The sequence below is a fragment of the Lontra canadensis genome, unplaced genomic scaffold, assembly GCF_010015895.1.
Source record: "Lontra canadensis isolate GAN:19392208 unplaced genomic scaffold, GSC_riverotter_1.0 scaffold394, whole genome shotgun sequence".
In the NCBI taxonomy this organism is placed as follows: domain Eukaryota; kingdom Metazoa; phylum Chordata; class Mammalia; order Carnivora; family Mustelidae; genus Lontra; species Lontra canadensis.
In genome coordinates, this window is record NW_022631388.1 from 58742 (window position 1) to 83763 (window position 25022).

General features: G+C 47.8%; 1 long non-coding RNA gene across 1 annotated transcript; it reads left to right on the plus strand.

Annotated features, from left to right (window-relative positions):
• Positions 1 to 4246: 4246 nt before the first annotated feature.
• Positions 4247 to 4970, plus strand: LOC116862927. The gene is made up of 2 exons (XR_004381737.1): positions 4247 to 4523; positions 4889 to 4970. It is a non-coding gene; the product is annotated as an uncharacterized LOC116862927 (long non-coding RNA).
• The last annotated feature ends 20052 nt before the right edge of the window (positions 4971 to 25022 follow it).

Here is a 25022-nt window from a genome sequence, read left to right on the forward strand (position 1 = left end):
GGCAGACGCTTAACGACTAAGCCACCCAGGGGCCCCAGTCCTGGGATAATTTTAATGATGTCATTTTCTGGACCAGAGATCATGTAGTGGGGGCCGGTGGTCCTGCCTCTAGTGTTGGCCCCTTAACCTTCCTTGCTTATGCTTGTGGGGATCCAAGAGATGGGGTCATCCCAGCTGCATGTCCTACGGTTTCCATTTGTCCCAGGAAGAGCTGCAAAGTTGAGTGGTGTTAGAACACACTTTTCCTAGAAACCTGGGGTTTGATCCTACAGCTCTGACTGGTCAAGGAGATTGCCAACTCCCCCACATAGGGATTCAGTGTGTGTGTGTGTGTGTGTGTGTGTGTGTGTGTGAACTTTCAAGAATACAACATCCAAATCACATGAACAATTTTTCTTGATTTTTTGGAGACATTCAACCAAGTAACAAGAAGGTTCTCTCTCTCTCTCTTTATTGTTTGTACATATATCTTTTAGCTGTGTATATACACATAGGCTAACTAATCTTTTAAAACTGGTTTTCTTTCAAAGTTTGGCAAAAATTCGGATTCTGTCATGGACATAAATGTTTCTTCCTGTCCTGGGTGAAAATTCCAGAGACCCAAAGATTCCATATAGGTTCAGAATTTGTGCAAGTTAAAACAAAGGCAGACTGAGTGCCAAGACAGCGGCGTACACACCCCAAAACTAGAACTTTAAAATCCTTTTACTGTGTTAACATGTTTGAGTCTTCTTGCCTGTGGCATTTCCTCACAAAGGCTTGGAGACTGGCACACTTGAACACTTTTCAAGGTGTAACCCTGTTTCTCTAAGCCAACCTGGCTGTATGGCAATGAAAACTGAAACTGAAGGAAAGGTTAACAGGGCAACCTGTTTATTTTAGGGATATTATATTGTATGGATATCACTCAAATTCAGTAGAAACTCTACCCACACTTGTTAAGTCTTGTTTCTATGAAAAGACCTTTACTTAACAGATGACGTTTTTATATTTCAGGGAGACCAACAGGAAAAATCTGTGATTTTTTTTTTTTTTTAGCAATTTATAGACTTTTCCTTTATAACTACCTTGATTTTGTAACTGATCATGGAATTACTTGAATTGATACCTGACAGTCTGAGGACTGATTTGTGATGTGCTTTGAACAGAGCATAGGACTTCCTATGTAATGATCGTGCCAACTACCTTTGCTTCAGCTTCCTTTCATTATTTATCCCGACTTTCCTTTGCGTGAATTGCTTTATCTAATCTTGCTCTATTCTATATAGAATATATACTATACATAATGCAGATAATATAGAGAGATAGACACATGGTAAAATAGTAGGTCTTTGCCGCCACAAATCCTTTTTTATGAAGAGGAAAACTTTGAACAAACAAATGAAATGAAATGAATTGTGCTCTCAAGCAGTGGTGTTCTGTTTCTTATAGTAATTTATCTTTTTTATGGATCTTTCTTTTTCTAATACTATGTTGATTTTGTCCAAATACATTATTGGAATCCCTTAAAAATAAGTGGAACAGGCCACTGGCCCTATGGCCTAGTCTTAACTTTTCTTTTTTTCCTTTCATTTGCTCTTATATGCTGGCTTCTATATTCTCAGGTCAGCCAGTCTCCCTCCGCACCGCCCCCTACATTCAATATCCGGTCCACCAGGGAGTCTAACCTAGAGCTGAGTGTGTACATTAAAGCCCTAGGCACAGCCCCACATCCCCAGGACATGGTCAGTTGTGTAACATTCCACTCTCTGGTTTGTTTCAGGGAAGCTGACAGGTCTATATGGAAAACATCACAGAGAGTGGTATGCTGAAAAGAAATAATCGTACAGAACCACCCCAAGGAGCATTTAGGTCCCTATCATTAATCTTTGCCACCCTCCTATGAAAGAGGCCGTAGGTGAGGCCTCTCATCCACTGTTTTATAAGTGAGGGAATGGGGCAGATCGGTGGGGCAAGCCAGGGAATGGGGAGCTCGTGCCTGGTGGGGGACAGAGTGAGGGTGCCAGGAAAGAAAACCTATGACCCTGGAGGTCATTACCACACTCGGCCTCCTTGTGACATTTCCCATACAGGCTGCAGCCTGAGCAAATGCAGGTTTTGTCTTTTGCAGGAGTGTTTCACTGTTTAGGGGACTGGGATCCGTACAAGGTCGTCACATCTCCTGCTTGGTTGTGTTCTCCAGCCCAGCCCCCTCCCCACGCCTCACACTAAACATTGGGCTGTCGGGCTGTAGGTAGCTGCCAAAGAGTTTAAATTCCAGGCCTCCCGGGCAAAGGTTTCCTCTAAGTCTCTGCTCCAGCTCACCTCTTCCAGAAATGCTCTGACCTCCCACTCTGGGGATTTCCTCCCCAGACAAACCTGGACTGATTGCGTGGACCTGGTACCTTCTCTGCGGCCTCTTTGTCATGCGTGCTCAGTGCCCTGGGCTGAAAATAAGGTGGCGGCCAAGTTGGCTTTGTCCCCAATCTTCTGCTACACAGCTGTGCATAACGGGCATGGTTTTGTTTTTACCATTTTGCAACGTGTAGTCTCTCTGCCAAGATGCATGTCTCCATATGGGCTTATTAACTATTTAATGAAAGTGATAACGAATCCCCTTCACCATTCTATTACTTGCAGAACTAATGTCCACAACGCGACAGCAGAAAAACAAAACAAGTAAAAACGAGAAAAAAAGATAGCAAGATATCAAAATAGAGTAATTGGTAGTAAAATAAAAACAGAACCTCTGCAGGACTGCGTCTTCCTGCAAGATGGAGACTAAACAGGTTTATGGTCCAATCGAAAGTGATACAATTTTTATAAGTTCCAGGATGCCTTTATTTTTCAATGTGTTTAGACAGGTATCTCTTTAAAAGCCCAGACAACTACTATGAAATAAACTTGTATTTATCCTGGAAGCAGAAAGCTAGAAAGTTAAAACTGAAAATTCTGTGCAATAATTACATTACAAATAATAATAATGTCTACTAAGCACTTAATACATGGAGGGCCTTCTGAAAAATATTTCGTATGCACCTACCTCACTTAACACTCAGAAACGTTTATAAGGGAGGTTTCCCCATTTTGCAGATGAGAAAAATAAGTTTCAGAGAGGTTAAGCAACTGGCCCTAAGTCACATAGCTGGTAAACCACACAGCCTGGATTTGAATGTGGTTTTTTGTTTTGTTTTGTTTTGTTTTGTTTTGTTTTTCCCTGTCCCATGATCCCCATTCTCGGGTGTTGTAAGCTTCTAAAGTGCCTTCTGAATTACCACGTGAAACTCCTATTTGTGTGTAGCACATTTTATTTTTTTTTTTAAAGATTTATTTGAAAGAGAATGGGAGAGAGAGTACCAGAGGGGGGAGACCCAGAGGGAGAAGCAGACTCCCCGCTGAGTAGGGAGCCCCAACGGGGACAGGATCCTGGGACCCTAAGATCATGACCTGAGCCGAAGGCAATCGCTTAACCCTTGGCGTGTCACCTGGTCTTCGAGGAGTTTCCAGCGCTCACCCGCGGTGGCTCACGTGGCGTGGAAACCTCGTGAAAGCCGCTCGGGGCAGGGGCCTGTAAGATCCCCACCTACCAGGGTGGGGGACAAGAAGGGAGAAAGGAAGGAAAGAAAGCGCGCTCCTGGCTTGTCCCCTCCTCCAGTGAGGAAGAAAACAGAGACTTTCCGAACAAATACAACGACCAGAGAACTTTCTTCTAGGATTTTCAGGAAGCCAGGCCGCTCCGCCCTGTGAGCTGTGCGGCTGCAGCCGTGGAAGGGCCGCTGGGGAGAAGCGTTGAGTCCGTCCTCCCGAATCCCGCCGAGAGGAGCACGGGTGGCGGGAAAGCAGGGCATAGGCGCCGGAGGGCGAAAGGCGACCCGAGGCCTGCCCCGGCCTTCGGAAGGGACCTGACGCCAGGAAGGACGCTTATTAACCCTTGGGCTACCGCCGCCCCACCCCGCCGCCGAGGTGCGAGCCGGCTCCTCCTCCTCCGGGTCGGACTAGCCTGGGGCAAGATGCACACGGCCGCCGGCTCTGCGCGCCCCGCGGGTCCCTCCCAGCCCAGGAGGAGGCGACAGGGGAGGGCGCTGCCGGCAGCCGAGCCCGGCGAGTCCGTGGGTCCCGAGTGAACATCCCGGGCGAAACGGCTGAGACCCCGCGACTCCCGCGCCGGCCGAGCACCGCGGGCGACGCGTCTCCCTGTCCCTCCGCCACATCTGCACGCACACCCCCCACCCCCGACTCCTCGCCCGACCCCCGGCTCCGGGACACCTCCTGCCCTGCGCTTCGCGCAGGTGGCGCAGACGCCCCTGCTCTCCGGCGCCCCCTGCCGGGCAGAGGGAGGGCGGCGGCCGCGGAGGAGCCGAGCACAGGCGGGGAGAGAGCTCCAGCGCCGGGAAGAAGCCGGGAGCTTCCCTGATGGTGCCGCCGCCTCCGAGTCGGGGAGGAGCGGTGAGGAGGCAGCTGGGCAGGAGCCTGGGTCCGCTGCTGCTGCTCCTGGCGCTGGGACACACGTGGAGCTACCGAGAGGAGCCCGAGGACGGCGACAGGTAAGCGCTGCCAGCCCCGGCTGGGTGCGCGCCCGGCTCGTGGGGTGGGAGCGGGACCCCGGCCCCTGCGGGCACCCGCGCGCCCTGGCTCCGCTGGCACGGGCTGGGCGCTCCACTACCCTGGGCGGCATTAAACTCCACGTCCTGCCCGGGCTCCTCTGTCAGTGGGTCAGAGCTCCCTGGTACGGCCACCCCGGGGCTGGGTTCGCGCCCGTGGACCCCCGCTCGGTCCCCGAGTCCGCGTCCGCGTGCGGGGACCAGCGCCTTCTCGGCGCGCGGAGACGCAGCTCCCGCCACCCTCGCGCGCCCTGCGCTGCGCTCTCCCGCGGACAGCCAGCGAAGTGGCGGCTCCCACTGTCTTCTAGAGAAATCTGCTCAGAAAACAAGATCGCCACGACGAAATATCCGTGTCTGAAGCCTTCGGGTGAGCTCACCACGTGTTTCAGGTGAGTCTCGCGGCTCTGCCGAGTCCGCCACGCACCGGGGAACGTGGAGGGGGAGTTCTTTGGAGAGGGCTTTGGAGACTCGCTTGGTGACCGAGGGCCGCGGTCGCGCGGGGACGTGCTTGGGGAGTTCTTCGGTGCAAGCCTTTCGGTGTGGTTTTGGGGCCAGAGCAATGACGGGCAACCAAGAGTGCACCTAGAGTTTCCACCCTAGGACCCTGACTTGCTTGCCGCTTGCTGGAATACTTTGCGTGATGGAGAAGAAGAGGCTGAAAGTTCGTCAGAAAGTGGATGGGATTGTGGGTGTAAACTGCGCCGTAGCAAAGACGGATGACGGCGTTTGTGTTTTGTTTCAAAAACAAAGTTGACAAGTAAATACTTGGTCCTTGACTGCTTTTTGACCTTCTGTCGGGACAGAGTGTAACACTTTGAGGGCCACTGGGGACAAAACGATGGAGGTGGTTTGCGGGCAATGGACGTGGTTGGGGGGGGGGGCTTGTCTAGGAAGAATGTCGAGCCACAAGGAGAGTCCTCCCTGAAAGTGCGTTCCACAGATCACCTGGGTGCTTGTTTAAATTACCCTGACCAGGACTAGGGAATCCATTTAGATTGGAAAATGTTTCCCAGGCGGTTGTCGTTTGAAACAAAAGGAATTACGTTCCGTGCTTGCGGTCTTTTGGAGGTGAGGGTTGATTTGTTTTCACCAAAGTCTTTGGTTTCTGGTCCAGTGCTTTGACTGGATGGGAGGCATAAACCCATAAACACGAGTTGCTTTTTGAAAGCACTGGGCAAGATACTGGGAATCGCACACTCCCTCCAGACTGTTTCTGTGGGTCCTCTGCTCTGGGGCTCCAGGATAAATATTGGGTAGTACAAGGTAATAGCAATCCCCAGAAGTGAATTTGGAAAAAAGCTTTCCTCTTCATAATGTTGTAACCGATGAATCCACCACCATGCTTTCGGAGCCGCAGAAATGTTAGTTCCCATGCTCAAAGGTTCCGATAGAAGTGGTTCCAGGACTGGTGAGTTTGTGGTATGAAAACCAGGAATCTGTTACCTTGCATACTGTGTTTTAAAATTTGTTGGCTATGGAATGACCACCATTGTTAAAGTGAGGCTCGGGCTTGGGAAGGGTTGTCTTTTCCAGGACAGGGGTGCTCAACACCCGTGGAATGTGCCAGGACCGGGGGAGTGTGTTCATTCTGTAGGTAAAGGCTTGAAGTGGTTAACTGGGTGGGCAAGGTCCTCTAGCCGGTGGGATGGCCAAGGGTGCTGGCCACAGGATTGCTGGCCTGGTGCTAGTCCTGTGTGTCCTCCACATGACCACAGTATTGGGACATGTTGTTTTCCTATCATCCTAGCACAAAGCCTCTAACTTAACAGGGAAAGTGTCCCTGAGATGGTTTACTCATTTGTTCAGTCCCTGAAGGTCAGACTGCGCATAAATCAGGGGCACTTGCAGAATGCATGTCCAATTTTCAGAAACCACTGGTGCCTGAGGAGTGTTCTAGGTTGACTGTTACTCCTCTTCCCTGGTGTTTTAAAAACTAGTTTTTCTTTTTACACTGAGACTCAACAAGAGATACTACCAGTGTCTTTGTAAGTGTTCTCATGAACAGCTATCTGAAAGGACAGCTTATGACAACTAACAAAAAGGCTATTTTATATCACAGAAAAATAAGGAACTTTGTTTTGGGGAGTGAGTGGAATGGGAGAGGGGGTTTTCAGCTGGGGAAAATGGGTTTGTTGCTTTCCTTCATGGATCCAGAGTTCTGTGTATATTCTGTTGGTTTTATACCATTCCCATGACTCAGTAATTTCCTAAAGACCAAGTTGGTTGGGAGTTGCTTCCCCTGTTTGCTTTTGAACGCCAAGAATGGAGGGACTTGTGCTTGGTTTGTGAGTTCATTGTCCCGGCTCCTGTAGACCCTTGCTGCTCCAAGTGGGATCTGGAAACCAGCAGCAGTATCCTAGGAGCCTGTTCCCAAACCTTCCGAAGCCTGTGTGTTAATGCAAGCACTTAATACAGAAACCACTGTCCTCAATTTGGTCACCATGCAAACCCATTTAAATCCTTCGAGGGGCACAGAGGCTTCTCCAGGTGCACGTGTTGTTAATCCTCCCGCATCAACCAAAAACGAAAAGAACCAGCCTTCCAGGAGACCAGACCTCTCAACTCTTGGATGACCCTTAATTAAGCTTAAGTGCAGTCACTGAGGTGCTTCTTAGGGAATGCTGACAGATGGCCCCGATTTTACCACTGGCCCTTTGCACAGTTTTTAGCACAAGTGAGAGAACTACAGAAGTCCTTCTGACCTTGTTAAATGATTTTATGGGACTTAAAAAAAAAAAAAGTCATGGAGGATGTGTTCACTCCTATCATGTTCCTGGTAATGTTAATCTGATCTGTTATTCCTAAAAATCTATGGGGACCTAAATGACGTGGAGAAGGAAAGCTGGGTGGGTTCAGAATCTTTGTTGTGGAGCAACCCCCCCCCAACCATGGCCTTTGTACCCTTGTTTCCTGTGGTTTCACCCAAGCACCTTTTCAGGTTCCCCTTCTGTATGTGAAATGATGGCCTGAGGACTTTGAACTCAGCTCTCTTCTCTCCTCTTCACATACATTATCTCTAATCCTCAAAGCGTTTGTATTTCAGTTTTACAGGGGAAGATCCAAAACTCCAGGATTAAGTAAACTTGGTCAGGGTCACAAAGTTAATACACACGGGAGCCAGGATTCAAACCCAGGTTTGTCTGACTTCCAAGTCTGGGCCCGGGGCCCTTTCATCATCCCGGGGCCCTTTCATCATCCCGGAGGTGCCTACAGAGATGGCAGAACTTTCAGGATCCTGGGGTCTAAGGAAGATGATAAATTCAGATGGCTGTAAATTCACGACAGTTAGATAGAAAACTCCAACACTCTCCATAACCAGTGGTTTTTCAGTGAGCACTATCCTGGAGATCTGTCCTCTGTAACTGACTTCATATATTCTCCTGTCCTATGCAACATTGGTTCATATGTGTATAGCTTTCCTTCCTTAAAGGATTTCGTAATCACAGGGCCTGTCTCTTGAGACTCTCTACCCCAATGTGCATTGGGCCAAGTGCCCAAAGTTTAACAGACACTTGAGTGAATGCCAGTGACTGCTTACCAAGCTTAGAGGATGTACTGCTCAGCATTATAATCGGACTTAGAGTATGCTCCTTTATTAGTAAAGATTTCAGCGGGGTGTGATTTATCTAAGGCTCTATTATAGCCAAACTAAGCTCATACATTTATTAGGGTGTTACCCTTTTGTGTCTGTTAGGTTATTCCCCACGAGTTTACTCCCCACCCCCCTTCTCCGACCATGTAGTTTTGAAAAAAAGGTTGATGTTTACCATTCATTATTGGGTCTTCAGTAAAATGACCTGTTAAAGTCTTTTAAAAATGAACACATTGTGTAGGGAAGGTCCAGAAAATCCCATTTCTTTTTAATGATTGTATTTGAGAGAGAGACAGCGAGAGAGGGAACACAAGCAGGGAGAGTGGGAGAGGTAGAAGCAGGCTTCCCGCTGAGCAGGGAGCCCGATATGGGGCTTGATCCCAGGACCCCAGGATCATGACTTGAGCTGAAGGCAGACGCCTAACAGCTGAGCCACCCAGGTGCTCCTGGAAAATCCGATTTTTGAGTGAACTGGTATCTAATAAACATTCTAACTTTTCTGACCCAGTAAGGGTTTATTGAGCATCTATTTTGAGCTTAAAATAGCCTTATAGAATGTGCATAGAACAATAAATTACTAACTCTGGTCTGTTTATAGAAATGATTTTTAGACTCAGACCTTTGAAACTAACCAATATACAATGGTAGGTGGTCTAGTTCAAAGTCATTGTCAAAACATTGTCAAAAACATTGTACTGTCAATGATCAAGAAGAGATTAGAAGCAGGTAGGAATCTCTGAGCAAGAGAAAATACGTTCTTTAACACAGTGTTAGGTGTTCAGATTGCATTGGCTGTGGCTCTCTTCTGTGGTTCATGGACGGCCATGGCTCCTAGCTTCCCCTCAGCAGTATTTGCCCCTCTGGATCTCATTAGGTCCTGCTCTTAGGATCCTGTTCCTGCAGGAGATGATGACCTAGGGATGCAAAAACTCCTAGTTTTCCATAATATAAGTGTTGCCAAATCCTGTTTAAAATGTGGAAGTTAACGTGTTATTTCTGCAGATGGGTCTACATGGGGTTCGGAGAACAAGAGTCTCTTAGAGCAGCCCTACCAGCTTGAGAGCTCTGGACTTGAGCTGAGGCCTCATTGGAGGGAAGACTGGGGGATGCGCTATCTGGGAGGTCACAGGGTTCCTACAGAGGGCTGGGAGGTGAAAACGTGCACAGTAATAGGAATTGTGCCAGTTGGAAGGCCACTTTGACCAAATTGTTTTGTGACTTTGAAGTGGTTTTTTTTTTAAGATTTTATTTATTTATTTGACAGAGAAAGATCACAAGTAGGCAGAGCGGCAGGCAGAGAGAAGGGGGGAAGCAGGATCCCCGCTGAGCAGAGAACCCAATGCGGGGCTCCATCCCAGGACCCTGAGATCATGACCCCAGCTGAAGGCAGAGGCTTAACCCACTGAGGCACCCAGGCACCCCAAAGTGTTTCTTAATCTACCTTTGTGGTCTCCTCTGTAAAACAGAGATTCTATTAATATTGGAGTTACAGGGTTCCAGTGAAGGATTAAATGAGCTGACCTATGTAGAAACGCTGGACGAACGTTACCCCTCATAATCACTTTGAATCCCCCCAAGTCTGGCATGTTGGTGCACATAGTGGGTGCTTGCTGGACACTCGCTGAGTTTTGGACAGTATGGGAAAAACTTTTGAACAAGCAAACTCACCCCACATCCAGAAACAAGGTGTTTATACACCACTGTACACACCTGTTTTTAGAGACCTTTTCAAATGTAGGAAAGCCCCAGAAATCCAGTGCCTCAGTGAAAGAAAAAAAAAATCACAAAGCATCTTTGTTTCTTGCTTCCTGACCACACAAGGTGCCCTACTCATGTGACCATAGAATAGGCAGGAGGCATAGGTGTCCCACTCTAAAGGATCTTGGAGGCTTGCCCCTTGTCTCGAGTCACGAAATGGATTCCGGGCAGAGGCAAGAGCGGGAAGCCGACCCTCTGGGCTTCAGCCCTTCTGCCTCCCTGGTCCGCAGCGGTTGAAAGCTCAGGTGGCATGAAAAGAGCAGGAGACGGGTGGACACGGTTCATACAGAACTGTCTGAATCACTGGCACGACGCCAGCAGCCTCGGTTTCCCTCGGCAAAGCCCCCTCTGTCACTGGATGGTCAGCCCGCTGGGGCGTGGAGCATCTGTAGCCTGGTCCGTGGCCGTAGCCCGGACGGGGTTCCATACATTGTCAGATGGCCAAGTGAATATTACAAGCGAACGAGGTCAACTTTCCATCTATAGGCTTTCTAGAACGGTGGTTGCTATCCTGTGGCAGTCGGCCTCCTTTTCTAGCTGAGAGAGAGGCTCTTTTGGAAACCGGATTCCCTGCGCTGCTGCGAGATGCTGTCGTTGTCTTGCCCTGCTGATGTGTTACCGGTGCTGCTCCGGGCAGCTGCAGCGGATGCCCCGACCTTGCTCCTTTCCGTGGCACCCGATGAGGACACAGGTGTTCCTGCCTGTGTTAATTGCCCTGTAGACCCTGGCTTTGAAGTGGGGGGGTTGCAATTTTAAAGGGGATCCCGCTCCCTCCCACGCTTATCTTCTTCTGCTGGAGAACAGGTGTTGGAGGAGGGCGGGGAGGCGGAAGGTGTTGGCCAAGGCGGGTTCTGTCTCACTTTTCCCGCACTCTCAGAGGAAGGACACAAAGCGATAGGAAACAACTGAGCTCCCCACAAAAGACTGTGCTTTCACCGGAGTGCCCTTTGACGTGGGTCCAATGGCTTCGCTCATTGTCCCTCGAGTCATTGATGCCTGACTTTCCGATTTTAGCTTCATCTGTTCTCAGTGAAGCTGCGTGGGTGCACCCGGAAAAAGCAAATGCGCTTTTATTCTAGAATTACTCTATCTTCCCTGGAGAAAGTTTGCATTTCAATCGGTAGTTCACGTGTCAGCGAGTTCAGCTTCTCCAAACCTGCTACCCGCTGGCTCGGCAGGACCCTCCCTGCTTTTGTGAGCAGGTCTGCCTGCATCGGGAGTCCTGCTGAATGCCAGGGAACAAAGGTCTCCTTTCCCTCTGTTTATTGCTTTTCTCTGGGGACGAAAACATAAATAGCTATACCATCAGCTTCTCAGGCTAGGTTCTTTTCCATGAAGCCATGTACGAGTTTTAAAGTTTTACCAACAACTTTTGTTCTCTAATTCAAATATTGGGAGTTCCTATGTGCCAAGCACAGTTCTAGGAACTTAGAATCCATCTGTGTGAAAGGCAGAAAAACTCCAGCCTCTGCCCTCCTAGAAATTAAAGATCTTAATTCAGTTTATCTTTCAGTAAGGGAATTTTGGGTCAAAGCTGTCTTTGGGGACATTTTTAAGAGTTCTTTAGGCACACATCTGACTAAAGTCCCATTTGGGGGGGCTAAGAGCTTGAAATTTCCTAGGGACAAGCTGTTTGCTTTCAGCAAAAGAAACCCACCAAGCAGGGACACAGGACCCCAGGGCTAGTGGTAACCAAAGTTTGGTTCTACAGAGGTGTTAGGGAGAAATGAGCACGTACCCCAGGTCTCTTTCAAGACGCATTGGAATGTGGAAGTAATACAAAGAAGTGAAGTCTCTGGCTGTTGGCCCTGGGAGGTGGATGGCAGCCTCAGCACAGGCCCCCCTCCTGTTTTCCAGCAGCATCTTTAAGCAGCCTGTTCTAAGAAGGCCTGCTCCCCCCACCCCCACATTCCTTCCTTTTAATCCATTGTAGATCATTGTAGTTGTATCTGAACCTTCTGCGTGGTCTGCATTCTGAGACCTCGGTGGGGGTGGGGTGGTGGTATGAGGTCTACGTATTTACTCCCCTTGGATCCAAGCAGCACATCTTTCCAGCTTCAAGGCAAAAGCACATGTGCGAGCTTGGATGCCTGAACATACTGCCTTGTTCAGTGCAGCAGAACATGAACTAGATCACCTGTTTGTTCCCTTTAGCATTTCAGAAATGTGGACCACATCTGTGTTCAGCTTTTATCTCTGTTCTCAACTCTTCTTTCTTGGCTATGCTTAGGAGATGTTCTGTGTTTGGCCCGCTGGGGTGAAGCCCTCCGGCCTCCATCCTTCAGGAACGGGGTGGGCAGCTGTCAGCCCAGCCGCTGCTGGTAGAGAATGGGTGGGAGGCCAGGAGGGCCCTCTGCTCTAGGATCTGGCTTTGGGTGTTTGGCAGGAATTAGCAAAGTAGGGCCTGCAGCATGTTTTTGTACATCTCATGATCTAAGAATGCTTCTCATTTCTTTAAAGGGTTGTTTAAAAAAACAACAACACTGTGCAACAGAGACCTCATTTGGCCCCCGAAGCCTCAGATCTTTATCATCTGGCCATTTATAGAAAGTTTGCCAACTTCTAGAGAGCCTTCTTTTTTTCCCAGCATAGAGCCCAGTGTGGGGCTGAAACTCACAACCCTGAGATCAAGACCTGAGCTGAGATCAAGAGTCGGACACTTAACCAACTGAGTCACTGTGTAGAGATCTGTCTTAACACAAAGTTCAGGAGTGGGGTTCTCCGTACGTAACCTTGTCCACAGATCTAAGTTCTCAGGCTGGTGACTTGGGGGAGGCGATATCTGGCTTCATCTTTAGGTCCTTACCTTCATGTTGCCTTATTGTATTTGGGTCTTCTGGCCTGAGCATCTCTGATTGTGACTTGGTTTCCTGATCTCGGGCGATCGGTTATTGAGCTGGAATTCCACCCCCGTCCCCAGTCGCCATCCCCAAATGCACTATAAATGGAAGTAACTTGTCAGCGTTCTTAAGATGACCAGTTTGCAAGGAGTGGAGTACTAACTTCTGCTTTTCCTCATGTTCCCAAGACCAGGCTTCATGCGCGGCTTGAGTGCTCCGTGGATTACCTTGGCTGATCCTCCCCTCCCACCGCGCCCCTCATTCCGTACTTTCTTAATTCCTAACGTGCATATCGATCATCCCATGCTTTATTGACTCAGAGCTGCCTGTCCATGAATTTGTTTTGAATTTCTACAATGGAAAACTTCACATTCAAAAATCGAATGAGGGCGCCTGTTTGAGGAACATGCAACAAAGTCCCTTTCAATCAGAGCTGTACCATTACGTTCTTCCTCCTGTGGCTGGAAAGTGTTCTGTCATTTCTCTGGTCCCCGAAGCAGTATCCAGAGTTAAACTTTTGAAAGTAAACTCTGAAGTACCTTTTCACAAGGTCAACTATTTTGTTCCGTAAAGCTCGTGAAGACTTAGTGATGTTCTGACACTGAGCGTGGGGTGGGGGTGGGGGGATGTGGTAAAGGAAAGCACAAATATTTTGAGGGGACAAAAGCAAAATCTAATGGCATTTTGCAGAGAGGAAATGAGGAAGACAATGGAACATACCGCCTGACCTATTAGGAGGAGAAATGCTATAGGGCATGGTAAAGAGGAGAGAAGTATAAAAACTTGACAAGGAACAGAGTATCCTATGGAGGTGAAGTTGGGTGGAGAAAAAGTTCATGTTAAACTCACATGGGAGATTCTGACCTTGGTAACTTCTGTTTCTCACGGATTCGAGCAAAGGCCGTTTAAGCTTAGAAAGGTTGACAGCCCTACAGATGCCATTTCTGTGACCTCTCCTGTGTGCCCAGCACTACCGCCTTGGAGGTCAGGCTGTCTCAGCCCATGCGGAAAGGGCGCCATGCTTTCTTTCGAGCTTTTCTCTTGCTTTACTTTCGCTTGGCATTGCTCTTGGTAACATGTCCGTGTTTTGTTTTGGAATTTTTCTATAGTGAAATTGCTCATGATTTTTATGGTGGAAAAATTGCATGGTAGAACAGAGATTGCCTTCCTGGGAACCCACCAAGACCACAAGGACTGTTCCTTGGAAGCAAGGTTATTCCAAAAAATGTAGTTCTGGCAGTTCTTGAAAGGTTAGAAGAACCTAGAACACGACATCAGTGAGATTTTCTCTCTGAGAAAACTTGAAGGATTTTTTGTGTGAATTCTGTGAAAATTGAATTTAATACTAATTTACATAGGTTTGCTAGAGATTGCTCACGCCCATTCTGGCCTAGCTGGGTGGACATAGAGAAAGAAGTTTTATGCCAGAACCCAGGACTTATGTGAAGGTCACTTAACCAGGCTTCTTTCTGGAGCACAGCAGAAAGAGGAAGGGGAGCAAGTTTGAATACCAGAAACCGAGATCAAAACGAAAAGAGGGGTGGTTACTTCCTTTGGGGATGAGTCTTCGTGCAAGTTCTCAGTCAAGGTCTCAGCAGGTGTGTGGCAGAACCAGGGTTGAAAAGTAGACAGGGGCATCTGGGTGGCTCATTTGGCTAAGTGTCCAACTCTTGGTTTCAGGTTTAAGTCACGATCTCAGGGTCATGGGATTGAGCCCAAGTTGGGCTCCGTGCTCAGCTCAGAGTCTACTTGGGATTCCCTCTCCCTCTGCCCCCCCACCCCCACCCCATCCCTGGAACTCTCAATCTCTCTCTAAAATAAATCTTTAGAAAAAGACCCACAAACCAAGCCCCTGTGTTGGTTTGCTAGGACTGCCCAAACAACATAGTGTTGGGTGGCTTCAACAATTTTCTCACAGTTTCTGGAGGCCAGAAGTCTCAGGTGAAGGTGTTGGGAGGCTTGGCCCCTTTCGATGGGTCTCCTGGGCTTGCAGACTGCTGTCTCCTCCCTGTGTCTTCCCTGGGTCTTCCCTCTGTACCTGTGTCTGATCTTCTCCTGTAAGGGCAGCACTCTTAACTCCGTCTTCAAGACTCTTCAAGACCCCTGTCTCTACAGACAATCACATCCTGAGGTAGTGGGGTTGGGACATCAACTTCGGGAGGTCACCGTTCAGCCCATATCCTCCCCTCCCCAATAAAACCCAGCGCACTGTGGGCCACATAAAGGCTGTTTTGTAGACACTGTCCTTCCCGTGGGGATCCCTGTCCGCCAGGCTGGTCCTGAGGGAGCCGATGGGACTAAAGTGGCTTTAGCAATGCCACCGAAGAAGGGAGAGAGTTAAACCACCTGAAGTGGCATGAACCGTACTGTCGTCTGCGATGTTCATGTCTGTACGACCTCTCTAGGATGAGCGATGGAGGCCAGAATCTGTTTGAGCCCTTATCTCGACACCCGTGGTGGGAATACAGATGCTGAGCCCCCACTCCAGATGCTCGGAAGCAGGCTCTGCCTTTGAATTCGGTCCTTTTGTATTTCTCATGCACATTAAATTGAGAAGCCCGGTCCTGCTCCCCACCGCGTTGTCCCAGCGTTCGCTGGCTCTCACGGGGCTCCTCTTTGCGGGCTATACACAGCTGTAGGCAGTGATTCCTAGTCTGGGCTGCTCCTCGGCATCACCTAGTGAGTTTATTGTAATTTTAAAATTCAACTTAATACCCGTATTAGTTTCAGGGGCAGAATTTAGTGATTCATCGGTTGCATATAATACCCAGTGCTCATCCCATCCGGTGCCCTCCTTACTGCCCACCCCCACTTACCCACCCCTCCACCTACCTCCCCTCCTGCAACCCTGTTTCCTAGAGTTAAGAGTCTCATGGTTTGCCTCCCTCTGTTTTCATCTTATTTTTCCTTCCCTTCCCCTGCGTTTGTCTGTTTTGTTTCTTAAATTCCACATATGAGTGACATCCTATGACACTGGTTTTTTTGGACTGACTTTGCTTAGCATAATGCCCTCTAGTTCCATCCACATCAGGGCAGAGGGCAAGATTTCATTGCTTTTGGTGGCTGAGTAATAATATCACATCTTTATCCAGTCCTCTGTCGATGGACATCTGGGCTCTTTCCATAGTTTGGCTGTTGTGGACATTGCTACTGTAAACATTGGAGTGTGGGTGCCCCTCCAGTGAGTGTTTAAAAACAACCTAGTGTCCACATAGCACACTAGACCAGTTACATCAGAAACTCCGGAGGTGGGCACCCAGGAACAGGAATCTTTAAAGCCCCACGCATGATTCCAACTTGCAGCCAAGGCGGAAAACCTTGGAGTGAAGGGCAAAGAGGGGTGAGCAGCCTGGCCCTTTGCCTAGGGGACAAGTGGTTGCTTGTGGTCGCTAAGCCCAGGTCCTCATGCCCCTCAACAGGGAAACTTCTAGCTGAAGTTTGTGTCGGTCCCCATGAGTTCTGTGTTTCCGAAGCTGAGCAGTTCGAGGTCCCACGCGCAAATTCCATCACTTTTCATTTCCTATCGCGGACTCTCAGCTTGGTGTCTGGAGCTACTTAGTGACCTTTGGTGCATTTTTTTCCCCCCCAAAATACTTTGCTTTGTTGCTGCACCACATGAACCTTCTCCCAAGATATAAACATGGCTCAGTGTATTATAAATGAAAGCTTTTCAGTGTCAAGCTGTGTTTTTCTTTCCTTGCAAGCATCAAACGCAAACAGCTTTTTTTTTTCCACATAGTGCGATAGACAATCTGTGTGCTGGCAAGAGTCACTTCCCATGGGGCGCCTGGGTGGGTCAGTGGGTTTAACCTCTGCTTTCGGCTCAGGTCATGGTCTCAGGGTCCTGGGATCGAGCCCCACCTCGGGCTCTCCACTCAGTGGGAAGCCCGCTTCCCCCCCACTCTCTGCCTGCCTCTCTGCCTACTTGTGATCTCTCTCTCTCAGCAGTTCTCTCCTCTGATAATGAAAGAACGTCTCAATCCCTAGCGAACATGTAGCTTTTTATAGTTTTGTAATTAACTTTCCCACGAGATAATACGCTAGTGTGCCTGCGTGGTTATCCCCTGAGCCCCATGCTTCCCGTAGGGCCTTAAACCAGGCAGTCCCCAAGTGCGTCTGTATGGAATGTACAGGTGCGTATGTGGGCTGCTTTTCAGAGTTAACAGCATTTATGTTGATAACATCATAGAAATAGAAATTATTATAAATCGAGCGACGAAAGGCAGTTGCATTTCATGGATGGGTATTCTCCTGAGGCTCTTTGAAGAGGGATTCCTTGGAATCAGAGGCTGATAAGACAAAGTGGTTCAGAAGTGACCTCTGTGTAACCTGTGCGGACACCCTGTTTGGGAGGACATAACAGGGACGGATATTTAAAACCGCAAGGGAAGGCACGAAAGGATCCTAACAAGAGACTCAGCACCTCAGCCACCCCACCATCTCTCCAAGTCTTTTTCCCAGAGACTCCTAGTGTTTGGGAACCACAGCTTCAGGCTGCGGCACAGATGAAAATTATTTGTGGAGGGCGCGTCGGGGTCAGTAACAAAGACTGCTGGGGCTGGAGATGCTTAGCCCGGGGGGCTCTGGCCGCCTGGCTGCCACCTGCTGTCCTGGGGCAGGAGGAGGCCGTCTTCACAAACCTGGGGCCACTTCTGGGTCATGGGAGCAGGGAGGGGGCACGTGTGCATCTCTCCTGTAGATCCACCCTCCCCCACCAACCCTGTAGCTCTTAGCCATCAAGCTCTGGGCAAGCTGCCCCACCAAGCCTCTTCAGTGAATCCTTTCTGGGCTGTTTATAAAAACCTCATTTCCCATGTCCATCCTTTAAAATGACTGGTATCCTCTTAGAATGTCTACTTACGCCTAGAGCTCGACTGTGGCATTGTCCTGACACACTTTGTGTGTGCTCGTGCACGTGTCTTTGATGCGATGTGTGCAGCCCCGTACAGGCTCCCGGGACCCCAGTGAGCATGCTGTGTCTCGAAGAGAGGAGGGTTTCATCCACACTTCTGAGGAGTCCACAAAAGGACGTTGCCATAACGATGAGAGGAAGATGCTGCTTTTCTTCTAGAGAAGGATGGAAAGGGAAATTGTGCTTTGAAGTTCTTGCAGGAAAGGGGCACAAAAAAAGAGCGTCCTTTTTTTTTTTAAAATGATTAAATGATCGTATCACTCGCTCTTTGCACGTTTACATCATAGGGATGCAGGACTTTGAACTGGGATCCTCTATAATTCCCCTCTGCAGGGTAACGGCTGCCAAGGGACTAGAGTGTGGTTTTCTTGCTCTTTTCTGTGCCTGCAGAACAGAATAGTTGTAGTTGCTATGTACAGAAATAGGTTTGTTCTGCAATTGCTTTTTTCGCAGAGTAGGTGAAGAATACTTACCACACCGGGCACCGATCCATTTTGACAGCACCATATTTCATTGTATGGATACGCCTTGACTCCTCTCTTCACTGGAGGGCAGGCCTTCTCAAGCAGCAGGTGCTAAGGGGCCCTTCCTGATGCTTGGACAGGTTCAGGCTTTAAACTGAAGGTGCAAATTTCAAATAGATGAAGTTTTACCTAAATGAATCAGAAGAAACATAAGCTAGTGTCACCAGATTGCACTTTGGTCTGGAACAGCAGGACCCGTATGACCTGCCGCTTCCCTTCTAGAACGTACGGGGGCTGGTCCCTATTATCCTCTGGTGCTCTGATCCTGGACCACTGGAGGTTGGGGCTTTGATGGAGCTCCTTCTAGGTCTGGCAGTCTGTGACTGATTACTCGTTCACAGAGAGCAGGACAAACGGAAATGGGCTTAGTTTTCAGCCCAGGGGATTTGCTTGACATAACATTGAAATTGAAGATACTCTGGGGTGTTCTGAGTAATTCTCTCTAATCAGCTTTAAAGACAGGAGAGCCACCCTTGAGCTGTGAAGTGAATGTGTTGAATGCCTTGGGTGGTTTTCTTATCCCGTTATTAAAGAGAAGAATGTCTCTCTACTCCCCAGGTCTATATACTCTTGCAAGTAAGCTCCTCTGCCGTGGGGGGGGGGGCTCGTCTCACTCTGCCCAGGTGTTAAGCATTCCCCCACCCCAACCCCGCACCACCAGCTGACTCCTGTCCGCTGGCCTTCAAGACATGCCGTCCCACAGACTAAGCTAAGGAGGGTGAGGTATGCGTTTCCTCACGTAGGGAAGGAATCCGTGACCTTGAGAATGGAGAAATCCTTCCATTCGGGGGAGACTCATGCTAATAAAGTGGGAAGGAATGATGAGCTCAGATGAGAAGGCTTCCTCATAAAATTTCCTTCACCTCTTTTATCCCCACACGTAGTGGGTTTAATCCCTGTGTCTTACATTTACAAAAACTTTTATTGCGAATTAACATTTCGCTGTGTATCTTTTCGAGTTTATTTATCTAAGGGCTCTTGTGAAGACTTCAAATGCTAACTGGCCCGCCGCAGCCCTGCGTTGCCCGAGTCCTCATTTGGCTGCCCTGGTTCTGGTTCTGTATTTGGCTCTGTTTAGAGCCTCCAAGAGAGGGAGGGACAGGGTGAAACACGGGTGAACCAAGAACTTCATTTTCAGCCAAATTATCCACATAAGAGGAGGAGGCTTCTCGTGAATTACCAGATAATTCTTTTTTTTTGGGGGGGGGGTCCCTTTTATTTATTTTTTATAAAAATTTTATTTAACCTGCAGCATAATACTGGTTTCAGAGGTAGAGGTGAGTGATTCACCAGTTGCCTACAACACTCAGTGCTCATTACATCACATGCCCTCCTTAGTGCCCATCCCCCAGTGACCCCATTGCCCCTGCAGACTTCCCCTCCAGCAACCCTGTTTCTTTCCCACAGTTATGAGTCTCTTATGGTTTGTCTCCCTCTGATTTTGTCTTATTTTATTTTTCCCTCCCTTCCCCTACCATCCTGTCTTCTTAAATTCCACATATGACTGAAATCATGTGATAATTATCTTTCTCTGATTGACTTATTTCGCTTAGCGTAATGCCCTCTAGTTCCATCTATGTCATTGCAAATCGTAACTTTTCTTTTTTTTTGATGGTCGGTATTCCATTGTATAGATATGTATCAGATCTTCTTTATCCATTCATCTGTCCATGGACATCTGGGCTCTATCGTGGACCTTGCTGCTATGAACATTGGGGTGCAGGTGCCCCTTCGTATCACTGTTTGTATCCTTTGGGTATAAATACCTAGACCAGCTAATTCTCTTTTAACATCCTGTTTCCATGGTGGGTGGTCCTGCTTTTTTTTTTTTTTTTTTTTAAAGACTGTCATCCATCTAACAGAGATCACAAGTAGGCAGAGAGGCAGGCAGAGAGAGAGAGGAAGGGAAGCAGGCTCCCCGCTGAGCAGAGAGTCCAATGCGGGGCTTGACCCCAGGACCCCGGGACCATGACCTGAGCCGAAGGCAGAGGCCCCAACCCACTGAGCCACCCAGGAGCCCTTAGGCGGTCCTGCTTTAACAAGACGGTGGTTCACTAGAGTTCCGCATTAAGTTGACACATTCCTTGTTACGTCGAAGCTCGATTCTGTTCATCTCTTGTATTGTCCTCTGCTTGGGAGGGGAGAATACATCTCAACCCGGGTTCCTTCTGAGAGCACTTTCACCAGGCTGCGGGTGTAACCGGGATGGCCTTAAACTGCAGCCCCGGCTTTTCAGTATACTTGCATCGCAAACACGAAGAGGAAAAAGTACAGACTTCCCTCTTTTTTGAAAGTGAAAAGCTGATCACATCTTCCCTTGGGGTGCATTTTTTAATTATGAAAATATGAAATCCCTGGTGGGAAAATCAAGTCCCATAGGCTCACTACCAACACCCATGATGATCGAGATTCTCCAGCATTTGCGCCATCTGTCCCTTCTTCCTTTGCTGGAGTATTTAAAAGCAAATCCCAGATGTGTCCTTTTACCATGATAGGTTTCAATCCTCGTCTCTGAGAAATGCAGTCTTCAAGGTAGTAATAAATTGTCATCACACCAGAAAAGGAAACAAAAACCTAGTAATGTATGTTTCTAATCATTTTTACTCCCAAATAAAAGGGAGGTTTGTTTTGTGGAGTTATTTCTCTTGAAGAAATCATGCTTAAGTGCTGCTTCCATCGTCACTAATGCGGGATGTCCTGTTTTCACAGGCATGCTCCATTCTGAGAGCACTTCTAGAGGGGAAGTTCAGTCCTATACCTGGGAAGCCCATGCAGAGCAGAACTCTGGATGAGGCAATAGACTGGGAACAGTTACTTACATTTCGCAAGAATAAGATTGTTTTTCCTCAAAGGCATTTCCATGGGTTGACCCCTAAGATGATACCGTACTATGAAGTGTGTTCTTAGCAGATGAAAGTGTAGTTTCAAAAGGAATGCTAATATGTTATTTATTTTTATACTTGTATTTATCTTGTTTACATTTATATTTAGGGTCTTTTTTTTTTTTAAAGATTTTACTTATAAGAGCACTTGTGCAAAAGCAGGGGGAGCAGCAGACAGAGGGAGAAGCAGGCTCCTCGCCCAACAGGGAGCCGATGTGGGGCTCGATCCCAGGACTCTGGGATCATGACCTGAGCCGAAGGCAGATGCGTAACTGACTGAGTCACCCAGGCGCCCCTACTTAGGATATTTTAAAATCAACTGAACAGGACTTTCATTTCAACTATATCTTGGTAGCAAAATTATATTAACAATTAATGCAGTAGCCTCATTACCGTCCGAAAGCAACGTAGATATTCTGAAGTGAAGGTAGCCGTAGTCCTAATCCTGTTTCTAATGTTCCAATGTTTGTTTGTGTGCACTGTCAGTGTGTTAGAGTCAAGTAAAATCAGTGCTATGAATTACTTTTTTACTTAATGTCCTACCATAGTTTTAAATTTCATCTAAATTAGAGTCCAGTGACTCCACAGCTCAGTAGAAAGGCCCTCACCCCTCCCAGGCCCTCACCCCTCCCAAGCCCTTCTCCCCTCCCAGGCCCTCACCCCTTCCCAGGCCCTTCTCCTCTCCCAGGCCCTCACCCCTTCCCAGGCCCTCACTGCTTCCCAGGCCCTCCTCCACAACAACCACGTTTCAATGGTTAAAACTTGGTTTTAATTTTTGGGTCTATAGCTTTAAGAAACTTATATTACTTCCCCCCCACACCTCCAATTTTTGGTATCGTCTCTTGACAAATTCCTTCTGTGGGATGAGAGAATTCAGCTGTCCTGAGCCACCATCCATGCGCGGCCCATCTCTGCCTCCAGTGAACTTATGGCTTGGGATAGACCAGTTTTCATTGTCTATGTGATGACTGTGCAGATGCTATCGACCTCTGAGCCCTGGGGAGCACTCAGTGCTTTTCTTTTCTTCTGTATTTGCCTTTCCTGTAGCTCATAATTTTTTTTTTTGCCTTTAAAAAACAAATGGAATCATGAGTCTAACCCCCCACATCACCCTCATTTGTATAAAGTTCCTCTCAACATACTTAAAATTATTGTGTTCTGTCATTTCAAACTTCTTGGAGGAATTTCTTCCAGAAATTGAGGCCTGCCCTGGTCTGAACTGGTTTCTTGCTAACCCAGCTGTGGTCTTGGGATCTCCCTTAATGTCAGCCTGAGAAATCTTTTTGGTGTCAGATTCTGGGTTTCGTGGATCCCATATTTTCCTGATTTACTCTGATTTTTTTCTGATTTACTCTGTTTTGGTGGAGCGTACCGTCTGGTACTTCCCTGGGAAAGGGTCTTGGGAAGGACATATATATTCTTAGAGTTTCAGCAATTCACATATCCAGTTGTCTGCTTGAGTTCCATTGGATGCCTTTAAGACCTGTCTTTAAGACTATTTGAAATGATACATCCAAATAGAGATGGTAATTTCTACTCTCCCAACTCAAGATACAAACCCTCCTGCCCTCACTTGTTCCATTAACACCTGATAAGTTGCTCTGGATGGGCCCAGAAGCAATTTTGGATCCTTTTCACACATCCTCTGCATCTAATATTTCATCAAACATATCCAGACTTGGTCTCTTGACTGCCACCTATCCGGCGCAGGCCATCCATACCTTTGGTCCAGACTATTGCAGCTGTTGTCTTTGCTTCTGCCCTGCCTCTTGGAATTCATTCCCATGTGGCAGAAAGTGAGATCCTGAATCCTAAAAGGGTTGATGTCTGATCCTAGCTTAAAAATCAGTGGCTTCCTACTGCCCTGGAAACAAAATCTATACTCCTTACATTAGCCTGAGAGGCCTTGAGTGATCTGACCTCTGCCTGTCTACTCTCATCCTATGTTGTTTCCTCAGTTCAGCTCTGTCTCATTTCTTTAAATGGCAGAATCTTCCTTGTCTCAGGCTGTGCCCATTCTGTTTCCTGTGCCTGGATAAAAGCTCTTCATCCACTTAAAAACAACCCCCCACCCCCAATCCCAGCTCCCAGTCCTTCCGAATTTACAGTGCTACCATGGTCTATCTCCAGTCCCTTTGGTTCTCCTTATCAGGTTCTTGTTTTATTCTGTTACATACTTAAAGCAATTTGTAGCTTATCTTAGGTCTTTCCCTGACTGGATGTAAAGGCAGGGCCACGTCTATCTTCTGAATCCCCTGTGCCTAGCACCACGCCCTGCCGGTTCTCCACAGAGAATGCAGGTCTGGGGAAAGGTGAATAGATACACGTGGTTCCTGGGCAGTAAGCTTATCATCTGAAACAGAGCCATGTTTATGCTCTGTGGATTTAAATTTGTACTTGGATCTATTCCAGAAATGTAAGGCCGTTTATAATACATAAAATATGAGAAGATAGCATAAATTAAAAGGACAAAAAGAAAAAAAGCCTGGGACTTAAGAAATCGAGCCAGGGTTGAGGGTAAGAGTGTATACCATAAAGAAAGACTTACGATGGGTGGGCCAGTCGGGTCTGAGCTCTCTCTAGCAGCCTCTGAGAAAGCACTGCAGGAGTCCCTATGGTAAAAACTGACCAATGCCCAGGAGAACCACAACTGTTCTTTATGTTAAGACCAGAGAGAAATTTCACCCCAGGGTCACTGTAAAAAGAACGGAACGTAAGGTGATGAAATCGTCCCTATAGCGGATGTGGTCAGTTTCACAGGAATAACTCTAACCATGACCTTCCAGTATAGAATGCTGCTGTCCTGCCCAGTCCAGTTTGGTTAAAGCCCATTGACGCATTCCTATGATGTCCAGGCTCTACATGCACTGCCCCAGGTGTTGTCTGTGCCTGTGATTTTTGCTGCTGCTTCGCTTCGTGTGACTGCCTGCTTCAGGAGATGCCCTATGTGGGTGCCAACAGGGGTCGGCATCTTGGCTTTTACTATTTGTGACTTCCTCTTTGTCCTCCCCAAATGCTGCTGGCTTTTACTTTCGATGGCATGATTTCTCTTTCTTACTGGCTCCTGTTTAAGCATCTTAGAGATCCTGCTTCTTTCCTTCCAGACTTCTATCCTTCTCCCCCATCTGTGGGTCGTGCATACACTTCCCCCCAAGCAGCATCTTCTAGCTTAAACAGTGCTGGTCTCCAAGACCCTATTCTGAGGAGGTCGTGAACCTTCTCCATCCATCTTCATACTTGACATGGTGTCTTCTACTCTGGGTGGACCAGTTTTCTCTTTATCTCCTGGATGCGGTGGAGCTTTCCAGTGCTAGTCTGTGTTCACACAGTCCCCAAGTCTCTAAAGAAGAAAATGGAGATAAAAGGACATTATTTTTCTTAGCTTGGTAGAAGAGTGAAGTAAGTCTTTTAATGTGGGAGCTGTCCACTTAGGCTGCTCAGAGCAGAACTGTACTGAGAGGAACAGATGCTTTCATGATTCCATAATCCTGTGGGGTGGGGGGCAGGTGAAGGTGCTGTAGATTTTAGTTAATATGGCTTTGTTCTCTCCATAAATAGCTCAAAGCGCAACCAGCCATTGGACAGACCAGTCATTATTATAAAAGGTAAGCGGAGTTAACAAATCTTTTTGCATCACAGGAAGGCTACGGTATAGACTCTTCTCCCACAGGAATTACTTTAACCCCAAAATGCAATATAATGCGACAGATCACAACTCCTTCTGCTAGCCAGGTTGTAACGAAACTTTTCTGACTGCAACCAGAAGTGTGCATAGCCCCAAAAGTTGGTGACACTTGATTTGCTGAGCTGACTGGCTCTGGGTTCTTTCCTTCAACGTTCTTATGATCCAAGTGGTGATTTGGGGTGGGGGTGGGCACTGTATTAACTCTGTTTCCATCTTGTGCTTTATGAAAAGCCACAGATGACACAGATA